We start from the raw sequence: 21,837 nt of genomic DNA, 5'->3' as shown, positions 1-21,837 counted from the left end.
ACTGTGAAGCTGATGGCGTTATCTGATTGTTGGCGCCTAGCATTTCATAATCCATGTTGGCAGAACATCAGACTCTTAGTCTCTGGGTCGTGGGTTTGAGGCCTATGTTGGGCAAAAGATTACTCAACAAACACACAAGACGTAACCGGCTGTATTCTTAGATAAATAAGGTATACTATTCATTGTATCAAATCATAAATTTCAACAGAAGTAACTCATAAAGTTCAACAAACGAACAAAGCAGAAGACCCAGTAGATCAGATCATTCTCTAGTCAGTTCATGCATAAGGTCCATCCGTGTAATAGTGTCTATTCCACCTGTCTGTTCATAAGGTCCAAACAATTCCAGGATTTCTGGAATATTGGCCTTGTTTTGCCATCCTGGGCTTCACCAGTAGTTAAAGCTCATATGTGATATTACAGGACAGTGGATCTTATGGCATAGTAATAGCTTACGTGACCATAGGTTTGTTTGTTGTTGTTTTGCTAGGGCAAAAGATTACTGCATTGCAGGGGGTTGGATGAGATGAGCCTCATGGCCTCCCCACCCCCCAGCTCTACGATTCTATGAACATGGAGGTTTTGTGCTGAACACCCACCCCCATGGTGCCGGCCACATGCAGGAAGAGTACTGTTGGTGCGCACACGTACACATTCACACAAATATACACTGTGCGATATCTTTATCCCTCCCTCCCAAACTGTTTCCCCCTTGTTTTAGAGCAAACTGCACAACACAAAATGTGGGGAGCTTCCACCTGCCCTTAATGTCCATAATGGGGGGTGGGGAAGGGAAGGACCCTGGCTCCAGGTTCAATCCAGAGCATCTCTATGTTCAGTTGAGCAAGACTTCAGTCTGAAACCCTAGAGGGGCTCTGTCAGTCAGTGGAAACAATACTGAACTAGATTGGCCCATGATCTGACTCGATACAAGGCAGCTGACTGTGAACACTTAAGAAAGAAAAAGAAAACACCCTCTTCCACTGTTCTTCTTCGAAGAAACAGAAAGGGATACATATATAATCCCTGTAGTAAGATTGCAGTTTATCAGACCGCCCCCACGCCCCACCCTTCTGTGTTAAGGACACTCCCATGAAAATGATTCATTCACGAAAGGACTTTTATGATAGTGCCGAGGTTCAAGTTTTCAGCTTTTAACATTCTCGCTCTGTGCATACTGATCGCATTACCTCTGGGAAAGCTCTTATTAATCTCGGTGTCAGAGCTGTTTCAACAAATCTACTGTAATAATGAAAAGTCATCTTATCACATTTTCCTCTCAGTAAATTTACTATTCTTTGATAAGGTTGCAAACAACTGGTAAGTAATTGATCTGTAATTAGTGTGGCAACTGCGCAAGATAGACTGCGCTGGGATTTCCTCATTTATCTGCCTAGTGCTGTGCATTCTGCTCGGCAATAAATTATTCAGCCTCTCCTTTAAATACAAACGGTTTCATGCAGCCCCCATTATTTAAGGCACTTTCTGAAGGTGGGAATGCCATTTAAATTTCTGATTATCTGTCACCAATGGAATTCTTGTAGGAGAGATCATTTTTCACACCCGACTTGCCATGCACTTACTTAGCATGCCATTCCCTGCCTGATTCTTTGAATGGAAGACTAAGAGGGTCTCTTTGATCTGTTCCTGGCTTGCCCCATTTATCACTTGGCTGCACTAAGCTTCTTGATAAATGTCATTTCTTGGAGCTCAGCTCTTCCAGAGCTACCCCGGCTAAGGAGGCACCACCACAATACAGGATAGTATTGCCGCATTGTCAACAGAGAGTTTTCCATGACTTAAAAAAAGCTCTATCAGCCACGATAGTTTATAAGAATATGCTATGTGCCAAAGCTCAAAGAATGGCCCTTTGACCTGATATTTTCACAACTTGGGACTTTGATCACTAGACAGTTGGCCTTTTTCAGTACTTGGAACAACTCCTTGATAGATATTTAAGGAATGACTTGAGGCCATCGGACAAGTCATGCAATGCCCAGGAGGAAAAGCACTGCCAACCTTGTGGGAATACCCCACGCTAATGCTTCATAAGGTTTGGGGAGGCAACAGGTGCTGGCTACTACTTCCTTCTGGCAATGGAAGCCAGTATTTCCCATCAAGTAGCAGCTGTTCATTGTCAACGGCTGATTCACAGGGACACACGCCACTGGTATGTCCTCACAGGCGCTGTGAGAAAGATGGCCTAGGATGTTTTTAGCAGGCGAGTCTGAATTCTGTTTTTCATTTCCCAATGTCCACAATGCAAATGTAAAACCTGCGTAAGCTGTAACACTGGGTCAGTTTAAAATGAGTAGTCATCTGAAAAATATTTACACCAAAGGTTCAAAGACTCTGAAAATGCCACATATGTATGTGTTATGTGTTTAAGGGGAAGGGTGTGGAATGGAAAGAAATAAGCTATGACAGGCACATCCAACAGGTAGATCGTGGTCTACCGGTAGATCGTGGTCTACCGGTAGATCACTGGACATCTGCAGTAGATCACTGGTAAAGGGGGTAAATCACTGCCAGTCTTTAACTGTGAGTAGATCACATACTCTGTGAGTAGATCACAGTCTCTTGGGAGCTGGCCACCTCTGAGCTATGAGAATCACTTTTAGGATATTGTGGGGTGCATATAAATAGAAGTGTGTGTGTGTGTTTAAGAGTGAGGGAAAGGTTTAAAAAGCATGCCATGTAGGAATATCTCTAGGCTTATTCACACATGGCATTGAACACAGGTACAAGCTGTCTCTGTGCACGGGCAAGTGTTTGTGTGGAAGAGTATACACTTGTTTATTTGCACAGCTCTGCTTTTGTGTGCACAGACTGTACATCTGTGGTACATGTAAGATGTGAACACCCATTATAAAATGGGACAAGAGGGGTCTGGAGAATCAAGAAGCTAAAGGGTACAACATTATTAATGAGGCCTATGAGAAGAAGCAAAATCTAGACTGGCAGGAAAATTGACAGAGCTGAGGGAATATGAGAAAGGAAAGTTGGGTTTTCGTTTGCACAATTCTTTCTTCTTGAGTGATGACAGTTCATTTACAGGAGTAGCATTTTTAGCGTTACTCGGTTCCTTCTTGCAATATTCTCTTTTTCACCTGACCAAAATCATTTTGCGTCCGTTGTAAGTATTGCCACTCTTCTCCCTTTTCCAGTTCATTATTGGTAAATGTAATATGTGTGGGTTACACTTCGGTATCCTGTGGTGAGCACCACTGTCAACCACAGATTAAGTTAAGAAAGCCATGTTTTCCCCCCACCCCCCACCCCCTATATCGGCTTCTTGCATTCCTGAGTGCATGAAGATAGTTATTTATTATTATAGCATGTTCTTTGTTTGGATATCACACTCATAGATGTATCCAGGATGAAAATGCAAATCTTTCTCCCAGTTTGAGCTCCTTTCACAAGTGTCATATTAAAAAAAACCCCCTGTTAAAAGCGGCATTTAAAAATGCATTAAAAATTAAACAATACCATAAAAGCAAAATTTAAAATGCTGCAGTGCAGTATAAGCAGATAATAAAACAGCAGAATGCAGCAGATTAGCAGATTTAAGAGTCACACATGAAAAGTGAGCTAAATTGTAAGAGATTTTGGAGATGTCTGAAAAGAAGGTGCCTAGCAGATCTCTATGGAAGTGGCATTCCACAGTTTTGGTAACATGTGCATTTGATTTCACCAAAGGATGGGGCAGAGAACAGGGCCCCTAAAGCCAGTGATTAAATTGTGGACAGGATCATATGAGAGTAGATTGTGTGTGAAAGTGGCAGGAAGGGGCAGTTCTTCCCTCCCTCAGATGAATTGTAATATGCAGTCCCTCAGCTTGCATTTACCAAAAAAAAGTGTACATTTCTAGCATTTGTAGAACCTGAGATATGACACAAAATGTGCAGGTACTATTCTCGTTTTTTTGTGAGAAACTAGCCCGCTGCTCCCCTTTTCACTATTTTACATCCCGTGGCAATGGGAGACAAAGTAGAGATGTGCTCCAATCTTCAGATCCTGGATGACGTTACGAGTTCTACCTTTCGGACTAGTTGAAGTGTCCTGTCATTGCAACTGGGAGGGGATAACTGATGCCTAGCCTGTTTTCTCCAGAAATTATCTCCTCTGGCAAACCAACCACAGCTGGTAAAAGTCACTTCACACAACTGCTGCTGCTTGAGAATCCAAGAAAAGCGCTTAATCAATGAGACCCACAGACTACATACCTGCTCCTTTATGATGTATACAATCCCATCTAGAATAATAATAATAATAATAATAATAATAATAATAATAATAATAATAATAATAATAATAAATTATTTATACCCCGCCCATCTGGCTGGGCCTCCCCAGCCACTCTGGGCGGCTTCCATAAAAACCAAAAATACAGTAAATCTAGAACAAGCTGTATAACCACTCTCAGAAGACTAGAATTCCTAACCACAGTATCTCTGGATTAAGGTTCCATTTGGTCACCTGTATGCAACCCTGAACTGAAGCCAGGCACGGTTTTGTCACCGCTACTGCTTCCCTGGGACCACGTGGCAGAACTGAATGTCATTAGCATACTGATGAAATGGGAGTAGCATTCATCATTTCGTGTTTTGAACGTGAACCAGCTTGGCCAGAATGAGAAGCAGATGTGCTCGTACTGTGTCAGATTTCAGGTACAAAACCCAAGGAGTCAGGATGCAAAAATAAGAATGTGGGGGACACCTGTTTAACAGACCATTGGTGCACTGTGGAATAGAAGCATGGGGCAGGGTGGAGTTTAATTTATCAGGTCTTATTATTCAGTGTGGTGGTGTTGAAAGCACAGGCACAATTCCCAAACCAACAAGTGGAGAGACTCTTAACACACACATCCCTGTGTTAATGGTGTGTGTGTGTGTGTGTGTGTGAGAGAGAGAGAGAGAGAGAGAGAGAGAGAGAGAGAGAGAGAGAGAGAGAAATTAAATGAAACCTTAATGATATGCACAGTAAATCAGTTATTAGGCCAAAGATGCTTAGAATGTGAAATTAAACAGGGGTGGGGGGAAGCTTTGAGGTCTAAACAGTTCAAGCTGCTTTGCCCTTTGCTGTTTTCCCATTAGATTTAGCTGAATCTAGTGCATTTCAGATCTGATTGCATGGAATATCTGCCCTTCTCTGGCTCCTTTGGTGTTGCTTGTTCGGAATTGCATATCAAAGTCAAACAGCTGTAGAACCTCATTAATCGGCACAAATGGGAAATGGCAAAGAGGAATCCCAGGGTACTTAATGAATGACTGATATGTGGGGTGTGTGTGTGTGTGTGTGTGTGTGTGTGTGTGTGTGTGTAGGGAATCCCTCCATATGAGCCAACAGGAGAGCTATGAGCATCACCGCCTGCCACAGAACAAACAATGGCGCCTGGGAGCGAGATACCTTTGTTAATCCTAGACAACTTCTTGTGGCTAACCAGACTGGGCAGAACTATGAAAGCATCATTCAGACCATGCATAAAACCACCAAATGGAGTCAAAGCAGGCTCTGTTCCCTTTTCTTCGATGGCATTTAAGAACAAGCAGCCATTCTCCAAATTCTTTATTATAGAACGTTTAAAGACTGGAAAGTGGCTGCACTAGCCTTGGGCTGTTATCTACTGCTAACACTTTCACAACCCACTTTTCCTCCAGAGCGCTCTGGTTCTGTTCCTCCCCATTTTATCTTCACAACAGCCTTGTGAGGTAGGTTCCACTGAGAGAGACTGTGACTAGCCAGAGTAGACCCAGTGGGTTTCATGGGTGAGCAGGGATGTGAACCTTGGTCTTCCAGATCTTAGTCCAACACTGTAACCCCTAAACCACACTGCCTTAGCTTTCTGTTAGTAGCCAGGTTGTGGCGGCAACTCTTGTGCTTCTCTACTAAGCAGAAATTGGTGGGGTATGGGCTTTTTTATTTCAGGGGGGGAGGTACAATTCTCAGCTACGTTTACTGGCTTGCACTTGAATATATTCAGCATTCCTGCTGCACAGAGAGAAGAAAGTATTTTGAAGAACATTTGCTATGCCTAGTTGTTTATACCTCATAACTGCCTTGGCAATGTAATTCCATATCTAACCATCACTCCCACCTTTTTTTTCCTTGGTTGTTGTTTTTTAGAGCAGGCAATGGGATTTGTGTTTTTTTGGAATCCACTGTTTGCAGTAATTGTGTATGGAACTAGTGGAGAAGCCAGAAATGTAGGTGATCTTGAGGAATAACAATATACAGTTTTAAACATTGTGGGGTGGTGGGGGGATATGCACTTATCCTTAAATGGCATCCCCTGGGTTTATATATTTAGATGTGTGGTGCTGTGGAGCTAGCAAGTGGGATTTGAGACTAAACAGAGCAGGATGAGTCAAGCTTTTCCTTCACTTTTACCAGAACTTCTGCAGCTGCTTTTACTGTAAGTTCTTTTGATGGCGATTAATTTTTGAAGGCTCACTCACACATCCAAGTCATTACTTGATGCTGCAGTCAACGAGGAATGAACACAAGCATGAAAAATGGCCTTTGGACAAATTGGAGTTGTGTTCAATGCGGACATGGCATTGGCAAGGCAAAGTGTCTACCATTGTCTCCTGTGTGTGTGTGTGTGTGTGTGTGTGTGTGTGTGTGAGAGAGAGAGAGAGAGAGAGAGAGAGAGAGAGAGAGAGAGAGGACAACATGCTTTCAACCAATTTGTGGACAAAGAAGTAGATATAGCCCCTCAGCTGTTAATCTTTTCAGCATGGGGATCCAGTTGCCAAGAAAGCTATGAGGTCATGGCTAGGGCTGGGAGATATCAGCTTTTCAACATCACAATGTACCATCAGCCAATACATTGTGATGTTGAAAAGCAGAGGGAGGAACGATCTGCATCGGCCCCAGCCCTGTGAGGTACTGGGGTGAAAACGCCATCGCACCTGAGGGAGCTGAAGTTTTGTCCAGACTTTAACTTTAGCAGAAGTCAAGGTTTGTTCTTGGCTTACCACTCATGGCTTGTTTGGGGAACCAAACCATCAACCTGATTTCGGACAACACAACAGGCCAATCCACAGTTTGTTTCCCGGTGGCAGCCATGTTTTTGTTTTATTTTATTTTATTTTATTGCATTACATACCTACACTCTGCTTGTTCATGTTAAACCATTGTTTATTTTAACTATACTTTAATATGTGTGAGCTAGGCCATTGTAGCAAAGAAAATGTTTCAGTGGACACAGTGGCATATCATGGGTTGCCAGTGCCCGGAGCTGCTCAGAGGGGTAGAATAGAGGAAGGGAAACAGAGTATACATGCACACTCAACTGCTTAATGGGGCCCATGCCACCCAAGAGATCGCAGCCACAGAGATAAGAAAAGAAGAGAAGTTCCGTCGTCTGAAGAGGTAACTTCCTGGATTGCATAGAGAAGCAGTTTCAACAGAGCTCAACAATGGAAGCACACATCTGTAAAGAGGCAGCACCATGTGTTGAAATTTTGCTCCCCTCACAATTTTGCACCTGGGGCAACTGCCCGTGTGCCCCCTCCTCACACTACGCCACTGAGTCGACAGGCATCCAATAGCTGTTACAAAAGTGTAAGCAAGTGCAAAAGTGTCAGTCAGCAGCTGGTTCACACACCTGAGCAAGGGGCATATAGCCAATCACTGAATTATTGTGATAAGGGTGGTTTTCAGGATAAGCATGGTGGGCGTCTTCCATTTCTGGGTTCTCCAAGTGAACCCAAAGTACAGCAGGTTAGCTGCCACAGCCACAGCCTTCTCAGCGGTTACATCCCAATTGTAGGATGCACTCCCCACAATAGCTTTCCTGGCACCTACCTTTTCATTGTATCTCATCTGCTTTACCTTGACTAGGTTTTTTTGTTTTATGCTGCTCCTAGTTATTTTATTGTTTCTAATAGAGTATTTTGTTTTGATGTATCTGATCTGTTTTAATCTTGTAAATTGGAATGCTTTTGAAGGCTGGGGTCTAACACCCTTCAAAATTAATAATAATAATAATTCTATCAATTATATCAAAATACTGCAATACATCAAACATTAAAAGCTTCCCTAAACAGGGCTGCCTTCAGATGTCTTCTAAAAGTCTGGTAGTTGTTGTTCATGTTATGCCTTGATATAGAAGGCTCAGGTACAGATTGGCAGGCTTAACACTAGACCATGTGGATGCTGAGGGGTTCGAAGAGCACAAGAAATAACATTTCCCTTAACTTTTCTCCTCTATAATAAAACTTTCCCAGTTCTCTTCTACTGTACCTTGCATTCTAAGTGCTTCATCATTTCCCCCGAATCCTTTCCAAGGCTTCTTAATTTGTGTCAGCTGAACTGAACATGATGGTCCAACAGAGACCTAAACAGCGTTGCGTGGAATGGTGGCATTATTTACTCCCCATTACATCGATGCAATTTTTCTGCTAATTTATCCCCAAATGGTGTGTGCCTCCCCCCCCCGCCTCCCTTTCGCAATGCCATTAAACAATTCAGACGCAACTGTCACATCTACTTTCAAGGAAAGATAATAGGCATTGAAATGTGCATGAAAGTAAAACAAGTTTTTGTATGTTGGGAGGACTGAGAATTGGTAATTAAGGGGTTTCTTTGTGTCTAAGTCCCTAACTTAAATCAAGCTCAGAATAGTAGTTACTAAGATTTGTTAGTCTGTGTTATCTGGGGATTTTATTATCAAAAAGACAAAAAACAAAAACCCCAACCCATTTGTTTGGAGATCTAAACAGATAGATTAAGGGCTGGAAGAGCATGGAGCTTCCACAGAGGACACTGCCAGTCAACGGAAATGAATGTTAGGCAGTGGTAACCGGCTTGCATTCTCCGCAGAAAAATACTGAATGAGCAGCGTTCCCAAGTAGAGAATTTGATTTATGGACTATCTGTAGGTAAATTCCAATGACAACTATATCAGAGTTTATTTTTCATGTTTTATATCAGCTTAAGGGCTACCATATGTCCAGATTTTCCTGGGATTTCAAAGGAGGAACTGATGTCCCGGAGGAATTTCCGAAAGGTGGCAAGTCAATCGAAAAATTGTGTTTTGGGGGGCTCAACAACTTTTGGGGTGTCCTGGTTTTTACTTTTTGAAATATGGCAACCCTACATCAGCTCTCCCCCTCCAAGCAATATAACCAAGGTTCCTCGTTGAGAAGATCAAGAAATGGCAAACAAACATATCTGAAAGATGGTTTGCATCCCCCTCTGCTGACATTCTCCTGCAATGTGTGGCCAGAGGAATGTATTTAGAGTTTTCTGGAGCACTGTCTTGGTTCATGCAGGGTGACAGTGAGACTTCACAGGTCTGCCAGGATTTCATGCATAGCTGTCAACTTTCCCCCCTTTTTAAGGAAAATTCCCTTATTCCAAATAGGATTCCTTGCAAGAAAAGGGAAAAGTTGACAGCTAAGATCTCATGTGAATCTGTGCAGAATATGCCACAGAATCCTCTGTGTAGCAGTTTCAACTATCAAAAAATCTGTATCATTCCTATGGGGCCTTTCTGTAAACCAAACCATGAAGAATTACATATTTTTCAGTACAGACCTCTGCCTCCAGTTAGCCATAAAGTCAAATGTAAGACCCTAGATGTGAGAGGCCTTCCTCTTCATTCTGGTCATAGCAACACCGTACATTTAAAGCAGATGGTTTTCCCCAAAGAATTCTGGGAACTGCAGACCTGGCGGGGGGAGGGTTTGCAAACTACAGTCCCCAGAATATTTTGCAGAAAGTCATGTGCTTTAAATGTATGGTGGGGAACTGGTGTCTGAAAAACAACAACAACACTAGATTGAGCATAATTAGTGAGCGATCCATTTTGATCAGCCATGGGGTTTGTTTCATTGGGTGTCAGTTAACTGAGCTGAGTTTCATTTCCATTGATATTGCAATATATTATGCTGTAGGAAACATTTTCTTCTTAGAAATGTAGGCGAGATCTATGCGCTATTATGTGACACCACGGTATAATAGCAAAGTGACAACTGGCAGATAATAAGCTTGGTTTCTTAGCATTTTAGTAGGCTTCTCGTAGCCCAGAAAAGTTGTAAGGAAGGTGTGGCGAAGGTTTGGCACAAAGTTTAAATTTACAGTTGTTAGGGCTGAGATATAGGCAGCCATTACAGTAGAATCAGAGGCCGGATATCAGAAATCATGCACTAGGACCCAGCGGTTATGCCAAGAGATCACAGATGATCGATTCAGAACCAAGGAAACACAGGAAAGCCCCCAAAAGAAATCAATCCTTCATACAATTGATTTAATCATGTGTTCACAGGTAACAAAAGATGTGCTTTATAACCTATCCACCACCCCATAATGCACATGTGGTGATAGAATGGAGTCTAAAGCAGAAAATGTTGTCTGAGGAAGCCACACCAGGATTGATAACCAAGCACAAATCAAAGCTGATTACATTAGATACAGAAGAGACAAGTAAGAGGGGATTGCAGCGAAAAGCAGCAAACATACAGGCCAGCTATTTAAGTGAGAGAGAAATGAAGTCAAATTCAATGACCTTTATTTTCATTAGCTCTAAATCTGATGCCCGGACAGTGGAATGCACTAATCTCACCACCACCAAAATCAAGAAAGGCATAAAATCTTCCCAGGCCGGTGAAGCTAAATGCAGCCAGCCTTCCATTTAATCTTCCCCTCCCACAGTTCCTTTCCAAATAAAACTCCAAATCGCCTGATGCTTTGTCAAGGACTAATAAATGAACAAGAAACTTGCAATTCAGTAAAGCACTTAAAAATGCGAATACTTCTGACAGAAAGAGAAGTTCACTCAGCAGAGAATTGTGAAACACTGGGGGATACTTTTTCATATTAACAAAAAGAAGCACTTTCCCTCCATATAAATATTTGCTTTATTGGAAAGCTTCTCAGTTCATTGTTACACCATTTGATATCCCCCCGCTGAGTGATATGGGACTATTATTAGAAAACATAGCAGCAAGGGGATTTAACCGAGTTCCAGCACAAAAAGGTCTGCTTCCATTTTGTGAATGCATAATTATGAGTACTGTTGGTTGTCTTCTTAAATTTTCACACATAGGGTACTAATTTACACTTATATCGCACCTTCCATGCGAGTATCTCAAGATACTTTGCATGTATTAATAACCTACATCAAATGGTGATCTTGTCTATTTAGCTCTATTTTATAAAAATGGAAATTCAGTATAGAAATGTATAGATTACTCTGAATTATGCCTGCTCTGTAAGGCCTAGAAATCTTGACTCTTCCCCTCAAGCCAAGTGCAATGATCTACTAACAGTTGTTTCATGAACTACTAGTAGATGAGATAAATGTATGAAAAATGCTTCACAATTTGCTTCTCTGTTAATCTAGCTTGTCTGTTTTCTAACCACCTGGTATCACAGATGGGGGAGCTTCCATGCCAGCAGCTCTGGGTACCAAAAGTGTGTAGCCCTCAGGACCTGCTCAATGCATTTACTGCCTGATGCGAATCAGCAAAAGGCATCCCTATCCAGTCAAGAACTGTGCATAGAACCCAATGCCAGACAAATTACTGAGGAACTCAAGACAGAAGAAAACCCCATGCAGAGACCTTCTCTGGCTATCTTGTACCTGTATTTTTGGAAGCAGTAGGCCTCTGAATACCCGTTCCTGGTATCCATCACACAGGCTGGACACTGAGGTCCATCTCCGAGGGCCTTCTGGCGGTTCCCCATAGGCGCCGACTCCATGGGGCTTGAGGGGGCTCGAGCCCCCTCAAAAAATTTTTTGGGGGGGCTCAGCCCCCCCAATAATCTCGGGCGGGCGCCCTTCCAGCAGAGCGCCGCCGCCGTCCCCCGCCTCCTCCCCACCTGCTCCTTCGCCAGCCAGCCAGCCGCGCGCCCTAATCGGAGAGCCCCGGCCGGAAATCCCGCGAGAACAGGGGAATCCCGACTGGCCACACCTCCCAGCCAGCCAATCGGCTGGCTGGGGGGCGTGGCTTGCCCTATTTAGGGCCGGAGCCACTTTATTTGCATATTCATGAGCTTATTTATTATTCATGAGCTTTCCCGGGCCCCCCCCCAATATTTTTTCTAAGTCCGCGTCCCTGCGGTTCCCTCACTGCAAGGTAGATGTGAAGCTACAGGGAACCAGGCAGAGAACCTTCACAGTAGTGGCGCCTTCCCTGTGGAATGCCCTCCCATCAGATATCAAACAGCTAAACAACTATTTTACTTTTAGAAGACATCTGAAGGCAAGCTTCTTCAGGGAAGTTTTTAAAAGTTGATGTTTTACTGTGTTTTTAATATTTTGTTGGGAGCCATCCAGAGTGGCTTGGGCAGCCCAGTCAGATGGGCTGCATATAAATAATAAGAGTTGTTGTTGTTCCTAGAAACTGCAAGAAAATGCTGTTGGACTCAGATTCTGCTTGTGGGCTTCTCATAGGCATCAGATTGGCCACTGTGAGAACAGGATGCTAGACAAGATAGGCTTTTAGCCTGATTCAGTAGGCTCTTATGTTCTTATGCCATATCACATATGTCCAGTTGTTAATCTGCAGTTCTACTCAAGACATTCAGTCGATACCTAGCACTGATTACTGCTGAACAACATAATACAGTCACAAAGCTGCAGACAAGAGCCCTTCTTCAGATTCCTTTAAAAAAATCCATGATGTGCACTCCACTCATTTCAGAGGCTCAAGCTTAATGCTGCTGCAGCCTTGCTTATTATCGAAGCACACTTAATGATCCTGCCCCCTTAGCAAGGAATGCATTCAGCAATCACAGACTGAAACAGTGAGAATTTGAAGACTCTACGGAAAATAACAATGCAATTCTATCCAATGTCTATCAGAAGCAAGCCCTCAAGTTCAATGAGACTTACTTCTAAGTAAGTGGGTGTAGGACTGCAAGCTAATGGGGCCTTTTGCTATTTTTATGAGTGCCCTAGAGAGCTCGGCTCAGGATCTGAGCTGCCCAGAATCAGGACCAAGCGAGAGAGATTAAAGGAAAGCATTGTCCCCCTTGAAATGGCACTTTCTGTTGTGAAAAATGACCTTCACCAAAACCCAGTGCAGCTCTGCTTTTAACCACCTTATCTAGTAGATATTTCTTCCCAAAGTGGTCCTGTACTGTAACACCTAAATTCTATCATGTCCTGTGTTAAAAAGCTCTGACTCTGATGAACCTGTGATATATCTCTGATCTTACCACATAGGAAAACTTCTAAGAAATGTCAACGATATGAAAATCATTGGCAATGGAGTAGTGTTTTCACTGTGCTAGAAATTAAGATTGTAATTTTTACTGTTAGCTTTGGTGTATTCTAATACACGTCTACTCAGAAGTAGTCCCCATTCAATTCAATGGGGCTTATTCCCAGATTAAGTTGTTTCAGTATGTTTTAGGTTTTAATGAGTCTCAGTAATGCCCAGTTGTCTCTGAAGAATGGTAATAATGAAATTGTTGTTTCTTACCTTGTGTGTTAAGAGATGCAGCTTTGCGAATTAATTGTAGCTATTGTGCCAATATATATTTGAGGGGAGGGGAGCTGTATATATTTCCCGGGATATAGATAGATACTTTGAGTGTGAGCAGATAGTGGCTAGATTCCAAAAGGATGTCAGAAAAATATGTCACAACAGGCCTGCCATCAATGACTTATTGTCAGGACCACAACATGCTTCCCCTTGTATAAAGATATATTGAGTAGGGGAGGAATACAATAGTCTCTTAAGAGGTGAGTGAAATTGAATGATCCAGCAGAGCTACTGACAAAGGGAGCATGTAAGAAAGCAGCAGACATGGCTTGGTATTTTCTCATGCCACTGTGAGATCTCAGCATGAGATTTCTGATTTTCAGGATAACAGTAGATCAGAACTCATGCACAATGGAAAACGGTTGCTCAAGAATAAGCCTGTAATATCAAAAACATGGATGGGCTTCAGAATAAATTCAAATGTTTAACTGTTTGTCACCAAGAGGCAAAGTAAACAACAACAACATGTGGTTTAAAGTTGAATAGGTATTACTCATCATCTGTCTTAAGGGCATCTCCAGATATCATTTTTACTGTGTATTCATTATGATTTGTCCTCATGATGTTATTGGGGCAGTCACACACAATCCCATTTTCAATACTGTTTGTGCCTGCAAAATTTTGGGGACTGTGGTTGCAGTGCTTCACTGCAGTGCATATCCCATAACTTCCTAGGAAAATCCCATACCTTTTATGCCACAAATATTCTGTTTTATTGTTGTCCCTTTTTTGCCCTCTGGATAGCAATAGTGTAGTAGCTGTTGTAATACACTGTTAGACACTATCCTAGGACGAAGTGGCTCCAAGCCAGGTAAGGTGGGAAAAGTCCTGCCCCCTCCTTCCTGGAGAGCAGCATCAATTAGTGTCACTTTGACAACATAGTTCACTTTTTAAAATGTTGATGAAGATAGTTAATTGACCAGCTAAAGCCATTATCTTATAAAGAGACTGGTGTGACTGGTTCAGCAGGTTCTTCTATTAGATTCATTGATACAGTTACACAGATAAACATCATATAGAAAGCCTGGAAGGGATCCACCAACATTACCCAGACCTCACACACCCCTCTCAATCATCAACATTGGGATTCTAGTGGATATTTAGCCCCATAATGTGCTACTGGCTTTTACTGTTTCCCCAGCCCACCCTCCCAATTCACAACTTTCCTTGGGGTATGAATACCATAAAGTCTGATTGATTTTCAAGCATTTCCACACTCAGATTTACTATTTTATGATATCTAATTAGTGGCTTTTACAGCTAAGATGTTTGCTTAACCTTCTTCCCACATGGTGTTAAATCCATGCTGTTTTAATAGCTGCAGGTTACAAAATCAGATCACTCTTTCGGAATATTTATGTGAGGTAAGATGATCCAATTTGCCAGCAAGTGAGGTTGCAGTGCCTTGTTAAGTCACTCATTTTGATGTTTACTTCTTCTAGAATTGCTCCCAGGGGGTAGATCTCCTTTGCCCCGACCAGATCCTGAATTTGCACTCCATAAACTGCTTCACCCTCTCCACCAGTGACTGCTTGGGGGTAAAGAGATTCATTTCTGATTCTCTTTACACTTTCACTCTTTTGGAGGTCAGTTTATTTGGACTGAACTTTCTGCATACTGGAACTTTTGCCAATCTGATGCATTCCATACGCTTTGGATTACAACTCCATGGGTCTCATGTAGCATTACAGTGGTAACTCGGGTTACATACGCTTCAGGTTACAGACTCCGCTAACCCAGAAATAGTACCTCGGATTAAGAACTTTGCTTCATGATGAGAACAGAAATTGTGCTCTGGTGGCACGGCAGCAGCAGGAGGCCCCATTAGCTAAAGTGGTGCTTCAGGTTAAGAACAGTTTCAGGTTAAGATTGGACCTCCGTAATGAATTAAGTACTTAACCCGAGGTACCATCTGGGTAGCATCAGCTTGGCAGTGCCTGGCATATTGTATAAATGACAACCACATCATAAAACCATCCATATCTTTCCTGGGCTCTTAAGAAGATCTGACCTATACGTTTTTGTATGGCAAAGATAGTCAGTCCATACTTTCTAGTAGCATCCTATAGAGTTATCTATATTGATATAGGGCTCCAATGCCTTGCTGTGGCAACTTCTCCTCCAGTTGTCAAATGGAAGGAGGATGACTAGACTCACCAGGAGCTCTTCAAGGTGTTGATGTAGTTTCCTCAACTTGTGAGCTCTGTGACTATATTCCTGATGCAATTATCCCTGCTGCGATTGTAGAGTGGAGCAAGTACCCACTGTGACTACACCTGATGTGACTGTTGCTACTATGACTATATCTTATGTGATGTGAACTGCTGAGTTTCTCCTCAAGTCCTGGAGCCTTTCAAATGAGGATACCAAGATCATTTCCGATCTTCCTCTTTCCTTATTCTTCTGCATCTGCTCTGCCTCCTCACCATAAACTTGGTTTTGGCTTATGACTTTGTAAATTTTGGGTTACTTTTCAAAATTTTCAGTTAACTTATTATACATGCTGCCCGACACTGAGTTTTGTTTGGCTAATCATTCAGGATGATCAATGGGAGCAAATGGCATGCTCCAATTTCATTTCTGGGAGTATCAATGTTCCCAGCTGAAAGGTTTAAACCAAACTAAGTGTCAGAGAAACAGCCCAATATACCAGTAATCCTTTAGCCAGAAATCATTCTTCCCTCAATTTTTTTTAACATGCAGTTTGAAGACATGGAGATCTACCTTAGAGCCTAATAATAATAATAATAATAATAATAATAATAATAATTTATTATTTGTACCCCGCCCATCTGGCTGGGTTTCCCCAGCCACTCTGGGCGGCTTCCAACAAAGATGAAAAATACACTAAAATGTCACATATTAAAAACTTCCCTGAACAGGGCTGCCTTCAGATGTCTCCTGAATGTCAGGTAGTTGTTTATCGCTTTGACATCTGATGGGAGGGCGTTCCACAGGGCGGGCGCCACTACCGAGAAGGCCCTCTGCCTGGTTCCCTGTAACTTGGCCTCTCGCAGTGAGGGAACCGCCAGAGTTAAGCTGGAGCCTACCATATGTGTTGGCCTGGTTCCAAACTGAGGACCCTCTGCAGCAGCTTTGAGAAGAAAATTAAATTAGATTTCCCAAGCACAGTTCACCCACATAACTTCTAGTTAGGTCCCAATATATCTCATTCTTGTTTCCTTATGATGCCAGTCACAGAAATAGTTCACCCATCCATGGAACCTTAACTACACAGTAGGATGCTATATCTCACCATTTTATTTATATGCCATGTTTGCACACACAATCGTGCTAAAAGTGGATTACAACAAAGTGAACAGCAACGCCTCTCAAAATCAAAGCAAGAACTCTTTCATATCAGGCATAATAAAACTTCCACACAATAGCAAATATAACAATATACAGAAAACATTTCAACCAGCAAGGCATTAGCAACAACACACCTCCTGTCAATAACCAAAGCAGCAAGAAACCTTCACAGTACCACTTTTGTCTGAGAAACACCCCTCACAGTACCCCTCCTGTACCAACTTCTTATGACACTTCCAAAGGCAGCAGGTGGGATAGCTGGAAAAACCCTTCCCATGATGTTGCTTCCATACATTCAACTGGGTGAATGCATCCTCTCCACTTGGCAGCCAAAGAGTTGGGTTCCTGGAATGCTTGGAAAAGGGGTCCCTGGGTATCTGCTCTGCTTGCAGAAGGTTCCTGGTTCCATCCCCAGCATCTCTAGGCAGACCTGGAAACAGCTCCTGCCTGAAAACCTGGAGGGCTGCTGCCAGTGAGTGTAGACAATACTAAGTTAGATGGAACAGTGGTCTGGCTGACTGGCAGCTTCTTATGGGGTCCAAAACCAGATGTTGTGAAGTAGACATGGTTAGGGAGTTTTGCATGTTTTCAATTCTGCTGGAAGGTAAGACTAAAGCAAAAATATTACTGGTGAACTGAGGAGCTGAGTGATTGAAACCTATCCAGATGTGCATATTTAGATAGTATCTGCCTTGCATCACGGAGGCTGTAAATAGCCCCCACAAGGGCACTGCCAGAAGGCTGAAGTGTTTACAAGACTCCAGATATTTTCACCAAGTTCATCATTCCCGTTGCCACAACTGCTGCTGTTATTGCAGGATGAGCTCGTTAAAGCCTGAAAATAATTTTGTTTCTGGATCTTTTTGCTATCGCAGACAGTTCCTGAGAGGGGAAATGGGTGTGGAGCAACATGATTTTTAATGTAGGCTTATTACACGCCGTTATACTGCCAAGTCAGAAGAGTCCTGAAAGGTATGTTTATAAATTGCTAATGGTTTCTCTGCTGAGCTGCAAACAGCAACTTCTCACTGAAGCATTTAGTAACAGGCACAACTCAGGAGAGAAGGAATACACGAGGGAAGCGAAACCCTTCACTTCTTTCAGGAGTGTTTGGCCTTTAAGCTTCCAAGCAAAGAAGCAGTTCAGGTAGGCTAGAAGGAAAATCACTACAGCAATTGCTTTGGGCATGAAGGGTGAGAGAAGCAGCTCTCTCTTCCCATCAAACCCTAGTGAAAGTGAGGCTTCCCTGTACTTCGTGGATTAACCAGTTTACCTCAGTGGTGGCTTTTCTTGCTGTGATAGCATGGTTATGTGGTGCATGCTCTGGTTATCTCCCGCTTGGACTACTGCAATGCACTCTACGTGGGGCTACCTTTGAAGGTGACCTGGAAACTACAACTAATCCAGAATGCAGCAGCTAGACTGGTGACTGGGAGCGGCCGCCGAGACCACATAACACCGGTCTTGAAAGATCTACATTGGCTCCCAGTACGTTTCCGAGCACAATTCAAAGTGTTGGGGCTGACCTTTAAAGCCCTAAACAGCCTCGGTCCTGTATACCTGAAGGAGCGTCTCCACCCCCATCATTCTACCCAGACACTGAGGTCCAGCGCCAAGGGCCTTCTGGCGGTTCCCTCACTGCGAGAAGCCAAGTTACAGGGAACCAGGTAGAGGGCCTTCTCAGTATTGGCGCCCTCCCTGTGGAAACCCTCCCACCAGATGTCAAAGAGAACAACAACTACCAGACTTTTAGAAGACATCTGAAGGCAGCCCTGTTTAGGGAAGCTTTTAATCTTTGATGTATTAGGGTATTTTAATATTTTTTTGGAAGCCACCCAGAGTGGCTGGGGAAGCCCGGCCAGATGGGCGGGGTATAAATAAATTTATTATTATTATTATTATTATTATTATTATTATTATTATTATTATTATTATTATTATTGGGTAACTCACAACAAGGCTGCTTCAGACACAATGCTAAACCATAGTTTAGCAGTATGAGAAGAAGCCAAACCATTTCCCGCCTTTCATCTTCTGGAGAGCCCTTGAGGAGGCATGTGGAAGCTTTAACTTGCATTATTAAATAATTCCAGCTTCTGTGGAGTCTGAACCCAGACTAACTATGGTTAATTTTTACTATGGTTAGTGGAAACAATAAAATGTGAAGCCTTAGTTTGTGAAGCTGGTGTTTTTTCAGACCACACTGCCCAGGCTTGTGCCCCAGGGAGGTCACTTTGGTGTCGCTGACATGGTGGTTTGACTCACCCCTGGAGGTGCACTGCATTGTCTCTGGAGAAAAATGGGTGTCAACAAAAAAATGAGGTTAACTACCAATTAGTGCCATCATTTAGGATGACACTCTAGACTGCAGTCAACAGAAAACAGAAGCAAAAACTTCCCAATCCCTTCCTTGAAATCACACTGGAGGAGGAGAGGTTGTGGGTGGGCAATCAAACCCAAGAGAGGCTAGGCTCATTCTCCTTAAAACTAAACACTATATATTGTACAGTGGTACCTCGGGTTACAAACACCTCAGATTACAAACACTTCAGGTTACAGACTCTGCTAACCTGGAAGTAGTACCTCGGGTTAAGAACTTTACCTCAGGATGAGAACAGAAATCGTGCGCTGGCGGTGTGGCGGCAGTGGGAGGCCCCATTAGCTAAAGTGGTACCTCAGGTTAAGAACAGTTTCAGGTTAAGAACGGACCTCCAGAATGAATTAAATTCTTGGATTTGGATTTGGATTTGATATCCCGCCTTTCACTCCCCTTCAGGAGTCTCAAAGCGGCTAACATTCTCCTTTCCCTTCCTCCCCCACAACGAACACTCTGTGAGGTGAGTGAGGCTGAGAGACTTCAAAGAAGTGTGACTGGCCCAAGGTCACCCAGCAGCTGCATGTGGAGGAGCGGAGACGCGAACCCAGTTCACCAGATTACGAGACTACCGCTCTTAACCACTACACCACACTGGCTCTCTCACCTCTTAACCTGAGGTACCACTATATAGCATTATGTCTGACCCTCAGTCAGTTGTATCTTGACTGGGCAGAAATCCGCTCTGGTAGCTAGACCATAGTGGAGGTACAGTCAGAGTACTGACTCCTTTTCACCTTCTTTTAGTAGAAATATTATTCATTAAGTACCAATATTTCCCACCTTGCTTCCAAAGAGCTCAATGTGGTTCACAAAGTTCTCTTCCCTTTTTATCCTCAGAACATACTGTGAGGTATGCCAAGCTGAGCAAGAGAGAGAGGTAGAGTGGCCCAAGTTCATCCAGCAAGTTTCATGAACAGAGTGTCCGGCTCTCTAACCACTCCACCCCACTGGCTGTTATGACTTATCATATGGTGGGCTGGAAGGATTGTATAGCATCACCATTGAGCTTTTCTTAGACTGTGTTTAGATGTTACAAATCAATGCCACCAGTGATCTACGTTGTCCCATTTGATAGATACAGCCTATTTGGGTGCTTCAATGGGCAATCTGTTTAGAAAAGTTGCACTAGGCACCCCTTTGGGACATCTTAAGGGGGGAAACTATCAAGGAGACTGCATAGGCTCAGTTTTGCAATGACTGTTTGTACCTCCGTGTAAGATTAACTACCATCTGCTATAGCAAAGAATCTTGGAGCACCTGAAAGATCAACAAATTTATTATAATAATCCTTCATGGATTGCAGTCTACTTCATGCAACTGATGGACTGTGGTCATGAAAAACTATGCCAAAATATTCATAGGTTTGCCTTTTAAGGAGCTCCAAAATGCCTGGTTAAAGGTTACAGCTGGCTGTCTCAGTGAGCAAGCTAAGAAAGCTGTTCAGGAACCTCTATCCAGTACAGGGAGTGAATCTCAAGGTGGGGAGAAAATCTCTGTGCACAACAAAAGTCAAGAGAAAGTGGTGATATCTGGTGTTAAGCTGGTTCCATTTCTCCTCAACAGGTAGGATGTGAACCCCGAACACAATGTTGACAGCTGGTGAAAATGAACACAATCTGGATGGGGCTTCAGGTGTTTGTGTTTGCTCTTGTACCTTGTATACCAGTAACATTAAGACAGCAGGGCAGAACCATCCTAGATCTCCATTGAATTATACAACAAAAACAGAGGCGGCCTTCCAGAAAACACCAGTCATGTGGTCAAGAACATGCCTGGGTGTCCCAGAAAAATGCCACCAAAGAAACAAAACAAGGCACAAGAGAAGCAGCTGGTGGACAAAAGTCCTCACCACTGGTTGACTATCAGTAGGATAGTGGGACAGAGTGGGAGAGCCACCTCCTCATCACCAGCATCACTGCAGCTTTTCTGGGTGGGGGTGGGACAGGTCAGCAGTAAGGCTGTGATTGTGTGGGTGAACTGGTGGGAGCATTGGATTGGTGCATCCTCTGGTGCACCCATGCAGTCCAGAACTTGCTGCTGTCCTGCTTCTCCCCAGCTCTGTGTGGGTATGTTGCAGTGGCACCGATGTTGTGGTGGGGGCAGGCAGCTCTGTCCCTACACATGAGCCGCCACTGCTCACCACCACCAGCAAGAGGCCCAAGCAGAACCGTGGAACCAGGAAGAGTAAGCAGGATTCTCATTTACCCTACAGCAGGCTGGCGAGTCAGGCCAAAATGACTTGGCCTGAATCCCACAGCTACATCCTTTTTCATTGTTCCAAGACCATTCATTTACAAGGGGTGAGCAGGATCTCCGGGGCAGCCCTTAGTGCAAATGTTCCTGTAATAGGTGCCAGGGACCGTGCTGAGGAAAGCTGCACTGAGGAGGAATGGTGTGAGCCTCCCCCTCCCCTTGCTCCTGATCAGGACCCTGAATCTTCCCAGGAGCAGTGGGACAGTATAGATTTGGAACAGTGGTTTGCTGAGGGACATAGTTCAGAAGACCGAAGTTGGGAAGAACTGGGTGGTGAACAGCTAGGAGAAGAATCACTGGGAGAGAGAGAGTTAACAGAATTGCTTTCACTGGAGAGCATCCATCCACTCAGCCTAAGGTCAAGGAGGGCAGATAAGGTGGCCGCACAAAAAG

At 43.4% G+C, this 21,837-nt stretch overlaps 1 long non-coding RNA gene across 1 annotated transcript in view; it reads left to right on the top strand.

Moving 5' to 3' along the window:
• The first annotated feature begins 1,935 nt into the window (after window positions 1–1,935).
• The window catches only part of LOC308597880, a 47,451-nt gene continuing 27,549 nt past the window's right edge, over window positions 1,936–21,837 (top strand). The window contains exon 1 of the long non-coding RNA XR_014013246.1: window positions 1,936–2,221. This is a non-coding gene — a long non-coding RNA (uncharacterized lncRNA). The remainder of the gene's footprint in view (window positions 2,222–21,837) is intronic.

This window comes from Podarcis bocagei (assembly GCF_964188305.1).
Source record: "Podarcis bocagei genome assembly, chromosome: 11".
In the NCBI taxonomy this organism is placed as follows: Eukaryota; Metazoa; Chordata; class Lepidosauria; order Squamata; family Lacertidae; genus Podarcis; species Podarcis bocagei.
Note: the sequence above shows the minus strand (reverse complement) of the source record. Positions and strands in the feature narration are given on the sequence as shown.